Genomic DNA, 10632 nt, shown 5'->3' with positions numbered 1-10632 from the left:
ATATCAACATAGCAGTTGTCAGGTGAAGCACAACAAGCTACATCACCTACACATGTACCAGCAACACAGAGCCCAATGGCCACAGCCAAATCCACAAGATGGCGAAGAAACATACTCCTGCTGGTGCAAATATCAATAAGAACCATTTAAAAAGTTATGTAAATAAACTAGTGTACAAGTTCAATTACTTAAGTTGCACTGGAAAGAAAGTGATAAACACTAAATTTTTCTTTATCTTGAGAAGGAGGGATGTTATATAGTCAGGATAATGTGAACTATTTTGTAACTGCATAAGAATGCACCCTTCCCACTGTAGTAACGGTCATGTACCACTGATGGGCATATGTGTGAACAGTTTCCTGAGATGGTGGAAGGCATCAGTAAATAAAGTCTCTTTTGTTATTTGAATCTTGCATCTCTAAGTTATTTGAGAAGCCTCACAAGTAACACAGAGACATAACACAGGGCATTAATGGTTTTACTGAGGGTGCCGAGATACCAAGACTGGCTGAAAACATCACAAGCATCTGTCTTGCCTGCTCTGGGGCTGCCATGATCCACTGTAAGTGAAGCTGGATACTGGATCACAAAGCAACGACCACTCTTTCCATGTTGGTGTGTATGAATGGTATCAACTCGGTGCGTGGCGCTACAGCATAAGTCGCCCCACCTCCATCTGCTCCAAAGGGCATCACATCAATCACCTCATTGCTTTCTGAAAATCTTAAATACCAAAATAACTGTGATTGAAAATGTTTAGGTTTTGAAGGGCAGAGAGAGGGGGGGCAGAGAGAGGAGGGGCAGAGAGAGGGGAGGCAGAGAGAGAGGGTGGGCAGAGAGAGAGGGTGGGCAGAGAGAGAGGGTGGGGGAAAGAGAGAGAGAGCTCACATATAACCGAAAGTAATGGGTCCCTATTTCCCCCCATTAGCAGAAGCCCAAGCAGCATTCACATTCATCAAGGGCGACATCACCAGGCCAGCGATGCATGCTGTGGACGAATCCATCCCATTCCAGATGGAGAGTCCAACTTTACATTGGCTGCCACCCTTAACCAGGTGGGCAGGCCCACGGCATTTTTCTCCCCTATCCTCCAGGGCCCTGAACTCCAGCATTCAGCCATTGAGGAAGAGGCCCAGGCCATAGTGGAAGCAGTGCGCCACTGGAGACACGATCTGTCCGACAATCCGTTCACCCTCCTGACTGACCAAAAGCAGTTGCTTTTATGTTCAATAACAAACAGCATGGAAAAATTAAGAATGACAAGATCCTGAGGTGGAGAATTGAACTACGAGATCTTGTACCAACCCGGGAAGCTCAATGAGCCTCCTGATGCCCTGTCCTGGGGGACATGAACCAACACGGTTGGGCCACCTCCAAGTCCTCCACATCCAAGACCACCCCAGGGGTCACCAGGCTCTACGACTTTGTTAGAGCTCACAACCTCCTTTTGAGGACCTCAGGGAACTGACCCAGAGCTGCCTGGTCCGCACAGAACGCAAATCTCAATTCTACACTGCCCAGGAGCCAACAGCTGAGCCACAGCCAGCACTGTGATGGTCACAACGACAGACAAGACCACCAGACAGGCTGAACCTGGAATGGACATTGATCCTCTTCACCCCATCAGACTCTGTTTTAAAAGAAGGGGTGAATGTGGTGGATCCACTGTATAGCTATTACCACTGTCTATATGAATGTACTGGATGGGCTGGCCTGCCCTGTACCTCTTCCCCTCAAAAACCCCATAAAGGCAGTTACGCCCAAACCCCTGCCTTGGAATTGGACCAGCAACATGTGAAGCATGTTGATGATTTATGGTGATTAGAACCTATTAATCACAACTCTCAGTCTAATGTGGTTAATTGAAAGTCATTCAATAGGCAGAGAGAGGGGCAATGAGGGAGAGAGAGGGGGGGGGCAGCAAGGGAGAGAGAGAGAGAGATCATAGCCAGACGTTGCAGTTTTAGTGACAACCAATCATTCTTGATTGATCTTTACTTTTTAAAAATGCCAACCAGCCTGTGCAGTACATACACGTGCAGTTCAGTGCAGACATCCTGAAAATTCTTCAAGCAATATCCGGTTCATACATTGCACCTTAGCTGAAATTCAAAGAACACAGGATCTGTCTTCGCACATGGTGGTTGGTTACCATTGGCTTAGTGGTTAGCACAATGCTGTCAGGGCACCAGCAATCTGGATTGGGGTTCAAATCCTGCGCTGTCTGGAGGAGATTGTATGTTCTTCCTGTGTCTGCATGGGTTTTCCCCAGGGGCTTCAGTTTCCTCCCACCGTTCAAAATGTACCTGTGGCTGTAGGTTAACTGGATGTAATTGGGCAGTATGGGCTTGTGGTTCGAAATGGCCTGTTACTGTGCTGCATGTCCAAATTTAAAATTTTTTTTTATTTAAATTTTAAATTTAAATTACAAATGAACTCTACTGTAAAATAAAATGGTAAGTGTTAAGTTTTATTGAAGAATAAAGTTTTATTGAATTTGAGATTTGATACTAAGTTATCATTTTTGATGAGAACCATTTGCCTCCAAAAATAAAAGTAATTTTCAGTGTGGTTTAAAAACTTGCTCTTTATATAGTAAAAAACTGTTTTTAATTTCATGTGTATGCCCTTTCTTTAATTTGGTTTCTAAAAAAAATGCACATATTTTTGTTATCATCCATTCTAATTGTCTGTGATAATTCTTCAATCTGATTGGCTGCGCAGCTGATGTCTTCCCAGTTCCAAGATGCTGGATGGATCCAATTAAGTTGACAGTCACAAGAGCAGGGGAAATCTACACTGAGCCTTTTTAAATCTGACTATGTTTCTCCAAGGTCAGCTTCATAACATTTGACTACAAAAATCTGGGCCAATCGTTAAAATTCATTGTCAATTATTCAATTTACACTGGGCTAACACAAAGAATTCATCTGTTATGTGATTCTGCTTTAGATAATACCAAAGGAAACAGGAAGTAAATGTTTACTGGCTCTTTCCAAACACAGGGAAGAGGGAAAACTCCCAGTGCCAGCTGATTTCCATGAAGAACAACAGAATTCACAAATAGTTATGAAGCAGCATTAATCACACATACTGTTCACAGGCCATTGAGTCAGAAACTTCCTTTTGGTGTAGATCTCAATCAGAAAGGTACTTCAAAGCTATAATAATTAAGATTCATTGCAGCTGGCCTTTAAGTAGGGGAAAAAGAGAACAAGCAATAGTATTATCTTGATCAAGTCCATAAAACAGTTTATCTTCACTTTGGTAGGATGGTTCCAGAGGAACATAATAGATAAAAAGCTTTATCGTTTATAGATTGTTCTCCTGGAGCCCACACAGAGAAACCTTATGGATAAAAAAAGTTTACAAGTTTTATGGATGGTGATTATTTAATCTTAAAAACAGAGTTTGCTCTTCAGTAAAGCATTTACACAGGATAGAATCACTCCCAATTGTTTTTGTGATTATTTTCAATACTGTGCCATATTTTATAATTGGGGAAATATTTTTCTTAACTTTAGAACTTACTGGACACTAGAAAGGTGAGGTAATGCAAGTTTGTCTTTAGACATTTCCAATGAGTAATGGATCCATTTAAAAAAAACTTTGATTCAGTTATTGTTGCATGCATTTGAAATGAAAAAGGCATCAATGGATTTTACAAAAGCTGATGAAACCATTTCAATTCACATCAATCACCTCATTGCTTTCTGAAAATCTTAAATACCAAAATAACTGTGATTGAAGGGCAAACGTGATCCAAGTGACCAAATTAGCATACATTACAAATCACTCCCTCATCTTACAGCTCTTGTCATTTAAAGAGAATTTATGTAAAGCTTCACATTTGACATTTATTATTTGTTATCAGAGAACTAAGTGCAAATAACATTCAATTGATGTTAAACAATGGATAGAAAATACACTTACAAAGCAGAGAAAAAAATTCTGAACAATACACTTGTATAAACTTATCACTTTGCTCTGTTGTACAATAAATGTTCTTTGTTCTCAATTTTTGTCTCCAGCAAAATCTGTGAAGGTACCTCTGTTTCTCACAAACAAAAAATGTCATCATGCCTTTGCAGCTACACGATCAGAGCCCACAATAATGTTAGGTTGATGACTTGAAGCATTTCCTCTCCATAGATGCTTTCTATCAGTTAAGGGTGTGTGGCCTTTTCTATTTTTAATAACAGAATATCTAGAAGAGTTGCTCAAGGATGAAGGTAGTTCCAAGTCGTGAAGCTCTTCCCTCATTTCCTATACCCACTTCAATTCACCTATTATCACAATAGGTCAACAGCGAATGACATCTTGCTGCCCCTTCACTCTGCGTCAGAGTACCTGGACCACAAGAATGCTTACATTAGACTGTTATTCATTGACTCAGTGTTCAGCATCAGCATGCCAGCAAAACTTATCAAACAAAGAGATGTGGGACTCTGTTTATCCCTCAATTTCTCTTGGGCACCCCTAAATTGGTGCAGATCAGTAACAGCACCTCCTCCTCACTGATCATCAACAGGGGTACATTAAGGCTGCTTGCTAAACCCCCTGTACAGCCAAGTTTTGCTCAAACACAATCGATATATTTGTTAACGACACCATCATTGTTAACCAGAAATAACCGATTGAGAAGTGCCAGAACAACAATCTTGCTCTCAATATCAACAAGACCGAGGAGCTTATTGTGGATTTTAAGGAGGGGAGGCAGAGTGATCATGCACCTGCCCATAGTGATGAGACTGCAGTGGAGAAGGGTAGGGACTTCAAAATTGTTGGAAGTCCTCACATCAGAGGACCTCTCCTGAAGCTAGCCCAGAGGCAACCATGAAGAAGGCACACCAATGCCTTTACTTTCTAAGAGGTCAGAGGAGATTTGGCATGAAAACTGAATACTCTGTCAAACTTCTACAGGATGCACTGTGGAAAGTATAGATTGGGTGAATTGCAGCCTGGTTTGGTTTAGTAGTTCCAAGAACACAGAAGGCGAAAGAAGGTTGCAAACATCGCCAAGTCCATCACAGGCTTCGACCTCTCATTCATTGAAGACATCTACTTGAGGCACTGCCTTCTTAAGACAGCCTACATCATAAAGGACCCCTATCTCCCTGGTCACAACTCGTCTCACTGCACCCTTCAGGTAGAAAACCTGCAACTCTTGGTTCAAGAACAGTTATTTGGCCCAGGGAGATACAACCACCAAGGATATCTTTCCCTCTTCACCATTTTCTGCTTTCCGCAGAGACCACTCCCTATGCAACTCCCTTGTCCATTCATCCCCCCATCAATTCCCACCAATCTCCCTCCTGGCACTTATCCTTGTAAGCAGAGCAAGTGCTATACCTGCCCTTACACCTCCTCCCTCACCACCATTTGGGGCCCCAGACAGTCCTTCCAGGTGAGTCAACACTTGTAAGTCTGCTGGGTTGGTATACTGCATCTGGTGCTCCCGGTGTGGACTTTTGTAAATTGGCAAGACTCTTGAGCACCTATGCTCTGTCTGCCTGAGGAGATGTGATCTCCTCAGGGACCACACATTTCAATTCTACATCCCATTCCCAGTCTGATATGTCCATCCATGGCTTCCTCTTCTGTTGAGATAAGGCCACACTCAGGTTGGAGGAACAACACCTTATATTCCGTCTTGGTAGCCTCATTGATTTCTCCAATTTTTGTTAACCCCCCCACCCCCTTTCTTTTTTCCCCATCTCACCCCATCTTCCCTCTCTCCTTCTTTTCCCCTCACAATTTCTCCTTACCCCATCTCCATATACCTCCTAATGTCACCTCCCCCTCCTCCTAGGCACTCCACGCATTCCTTCCTTTTATACTTCAATATATCACGGAACCCCCCCCCCACCCTATTCTCTCTATCTAGCCAATCACTAGTCTCCGCACCTCCTTTATCAAATCTCTGAACATTCCTTTCTTTCACCAGTCTTGACGAAGGGTCCTGAGCCGAAACATTGAGTCACTGCTTCTACTAGATGCTGCCTGGCCTACTGTGTCCTTCCTGCATTTGTGTATTTTCATTTTATATATATATATTGTACTGGTGTGTTTGACAATAAACTCAATATCATATTACTCGATTACAATTAAAGGATTAAATACCATCCATTTCTGTGAATTGTTTTAACAATAGCACAAAGCGAATTGGAGTCAGATGCTCACTGTACAGATAACATATGTCAGTCCCACTCTCCAATATTTTCAGTAAGTTCTCCAATCATTCACATAAATGCATACCTTCCGGGAATGTGCAGGGATTGATTCATTCAAGCAAATCAACTGGATGCTTTTTTTCAATTCCAAGCGAATGCAGTTCATTTGAAGAAGCTCTAGGAAGGATCATTTACAGTATATTGAGAACAAAAGGGCTTCATAGTACTTATCAATTCCATTTTCCATTTAGGCACATTTGTGGTTGCAGGGTATTGAGAAATGCATAAAAGATATTGAAATGATCATTGTGCTTCTGTTTGTCATTAACAATGAGGTTGTGAACAGAGGTCTCATGATTAGAAAGTTTGCAATAGAAATTTAACACTGGTAAGTAATTTTTGGGGATCTCACTAGGCCAGAACAGATATCACGAATAGTAGAGCCCTGGAAATTATTGAGAAACCAGGGATCTTCGCGCAAAATATCCAGAAGATCCCTGGCTTCTCAAGCAGACAGAGAGGTAAAGAAAGCAGTTTGCCTTTATTAGCTGGAGGCTAGGGCAGAAGGCAGGGAGATCTCCATACAACTTTATACTTAGAAAGGGTGTGATTACAGAGAAGTTACAGTTACTCGGAAAGATCAGATTGATTGGGGTTATTTTTCTTGAAACAAATGAGGCTGAAGAAGAGGAACCTGATTGAACAAAGGGGGCACAGATAGGGTAGATAGAAAGAAACTTTGTGTTCAAGGCCTGAGAGCATAGATTGAAGAGGTTAAGTAGTAATCTGAGGAAGAATTTTTCATCAGTAGGTGATGCATTCTAGAAGGTGAAGGAGGAAAAAACTCTTCCTCCTTTACCAGATACACTCTTCCAGATTCTAAGAAGCATCTGGGCAGGCATTGAATCAGCAAGGGATAGCAGGTTACAGACCAAGTACCAGTAAATGGGATAAGGCAGGAGGTGGTGGCCAAAAGCTCTCTTCTCTGTGTTGCATCACTATAAAATCTTCAAAATTTATCCTCTACTTCCAAATTTTAGTCCTTCAATATTGTGAAAGGATGTAGGAAAACAATAACCTTCACCAGGTGATTCTTTCCCAAAAAGAATGACCCATCTTCAAAAAAATCTTCATGGAACCTTTTGGCATGTTTGAAAAGCTCATTAGGGCCTGCAAACTGCAAAACTTCATGAGACCGTGGTTCGATGTTCCCTTTAAACTGATCAGAGTTACTGAAAAGTTTATCAAGCTACTGCGTAACAGCTAAAAATTAAAATCGTTTTGGGGTATTAACAAAGAATGACATCCAGTAGTCTGGAAACACTGCCAGTGTGGCACCAAAGCACAGACCATGCTGGATTGGTAGAGAAAAAAATAAACAGGCAGACTATTTTCTAAATGGGGAGAAAATTGAAAAAACCCAGATACAAAGGAACCTGGGAGTCCTTGTGCAGGATAGCCTGAAGGTAAACGTGCAGGTTGAGCCAGTGGTGAAGAAGGCAAATGCAAAGCTGGTATTCATTTCAAGAGGAGTAGAATACAGGAACAGAGATGCGATGTTGAAGCTTCATAGACCACTGGTGAGATCTCACTTGGAGCAATGTGAGCAGTTTTGGGCTCCTCATTTAAGAAAGGATGAGCTGATGTTAGAGAGGATTAAGAAGAGGTTCACAAGGATGATTCCGAATGGAAGGGTTATCAGATGAGGAACATATGACGGCTCTTGGCCTGTTCTCATTGGAATTTAGGAGAATGAAGGGATCTCATTGAAACATTTTGAATGTTGAAAAGCAAAGTAGATGTAGGAATTCTGTCTGGTGTTGGTGCTGCACAATTGCTCAGCAAGAGGAGATGTAAGGCGCTCTGTCTCCAACAGCTTACAGGTCACCCTTGGGCAAGGTTTAGGACCTGTTTAGCCTCCCAATCAGAGTCACGTGAAGCCATGGATTGCAGATGGCGAATGATTTTTACAAGCAGTTTCTACAAGTTGGAATTTATGGTTATAAAACTGAAAACGCTGGGCAGATGAATCTGCGGATCAATGGCCAGGGTTACCCGTCCAGTATGGACATTGCCACTGAAGGCGGCAAAGGGAAAAACACTTCATTATTTTTCCCTTGTATAATCATGAACTCAACGTCAACTACAGTTTCAGCTCAAAGATGGAGCCTTCACTAAAGGAGAAGAAGCAACAACTACAATTTGGAGGGTCAGAGATTGTGACAGATGGAGAGTCATGAATGGCAAAGCAGCTGAATGAATGAAGATGTAACCTTTCTACTAGGTTATTTCTCATGGTGGGTGAGTCTAGGACTAGAGGCACAACTTCAGATTTGAAGGGTGTCCACTTAGAACTAAGATGTGGAGGAATTTCTTTTGCCAGAGGGTGGTAAATCTGTGGAATTTGTTGCCACAGGCAGTTGTGAAGACCAGGTCATTGAGTGTATTTATGACAGAGATTGATAGGTTCCTGATTAGTTATGGTTTGAAGGCTGGGCAGTGGGGTTGAGTGGGAAAAGGGATGAGCTTATAATTAAATATTGTGGCAAGCTCAATGGACTGAATAGCCTATTTCTGCTCCTGTTTCTTTTGGATTTTATACTGAGTGGAATGTGTGCAAACCCAGTCATCTTGCTCAACCATTACAAACATTTCCAAGCCAACATACAACTTTGGCAGTCTCTGTTATGCTGATAAATGCACCTATCATATACAAGCAATGATGTCTTCCAGACAACAAAGAAATGATTGGTTAATTTTTTGATGGTTTTGGTTGAGCGAGAAATATTACTCAAAGAATTTCCAACTGAAAATTAGTGAATTGAAATAAAATGTGAGTATGCTGGCAGGCTTGATTTTTTTTTAAAGAATGTCCTAACTTTGATGATACTGTAGCCGCATGCTACTCGAAAGGCACATACACGTAGTGTAGTCAGGTTAAGCTCTGAGTTTTATTAGGGCTCAGGCCCAACTTTTATACTTGCACTGTTCCCGACATGGCCCCCCCTTGGCTGAAATCACAACATGCATAACAAAAGCAGGTTTCCCGCCACAGGAACTTTCTTGCATAACTGTGCCCTTCTTCCCCGTGCACTGTCCCTGTCTGTTGGCTGCGCAGCAAGACCAGTGCCATTTTAGGGTCGCTGGCCTTTAAGCTACCTTTCCCATTCACCTGTCTGTTCGAATGTTGGGGCCAATGCCAATACATGGGCTGCTGGCCTTTGGTTGCGCTCACCGCCCAGAGCGCCAGCTTGATTGCCACAGCAGCAGGCCATCACAATATTGTATTTTATTTACCCTTCATCCAGATTCTCATTTGCATGAGCTTCCAGTTAAATGTCAGATTTATTATCAGAATACATACATGACATCACATATAACCCTGGGATTGTTTCTCCTGCAGGCCAGGCAGTATTTTTATTTATCAGTCATGCAAAAACCATTATCAATATATGTAATCTTCCAGGCTGTCAAATCCCTCCACTGCTCCTGGTCTTCATTGTCAATGGTTCCCCTAAGATATTTTACCCCTCCATTCTAGCTTCATGCTATCCAGAGAATAATCAATCACTCCACTATTGGTGGTCACACCTTCAGATTCCATGACATCAAGGTTTGGAATTTCTTCTGTAAACTTCTCCTCCTCTTGCTTTGAAAAAATCCTCCTAAACCTATTCCTTTGACCAGAATGTCCGTGATCTGCTTTATTACCTCCTTCAAGTGGCTTGATGTCAAATTACTTTAAGCATTTGGGCACATCTAACAAGATTTTAATCTCCATCAGACAAGCCACTGATTCCTGCACATTCACTCCAGCCAAACCCTACCAGAGAGCTGCCAGCACTTACTGTTGGCTCACAAGAAAGCCCATTCTCAGCAGACAATGGAATAGATGCTGACAAGGAATTAGAGACAGTTGAAATAAGGAGTGATAGAAAGCATAATTACAATTTGGTGGTATCACAGCAGTTTGGTTGGTGGACCAGCAATTAAGAGAACTGGGTGAACAATCCAGAGAATGAAGAGTTCAAATCCCACCACAGATCCCATGAAATTTCAAGTGATAATCTGGAATTCAAAAAACTAATTACTCATCCTGATGACCATCATAGTTCTGAACTGTAAGAAAATGGCTCCAAACTTAATTGGACCGTAACCCCTATCAATGTGGTTGACTTAAAGTCTGCACCTGAGAATGATAGGATGGAGAGCTAGTACCCTTTTCCCAGGCTGACTATAGCAAATACCAGAGGATATCTGTTCAAGATGAGTGGAGGAAAGTTTAGGGGAGATATCAGAGGCCAAGTTTTTTTGTTAAACAGAATGGTGGGCACCTGGAATGTATTGCTGGGGCTGAGGGTGGAAGCTGGTAAGATAGGGAAATTCGTAAGGCACATGGATGCAAAAATAAATAGAAAGTCATGGGTGTGGGTAGGGAAAGATTAGATGGTAGAGGTAA

The sequence above is a fragment of the Narcine bancroftii genome, chromosome 2 (assembly GCF_036971445.1).
Source record: "Narcine bancroftii isolate sNarBan1 chromosome 2, sNarBan1.hap1, whole genome shotgun sequence".
Classification (NCBI taxonomy): domain Eukaryota; kingdom Metazoa; phylum Chordata; class Chondrichthyes; order Torpediniformes; family Narcinidae; genus Narcine; species Narcine bancroftii.
Note: the sequence above shows the minus strand (reverse complement) of the source record.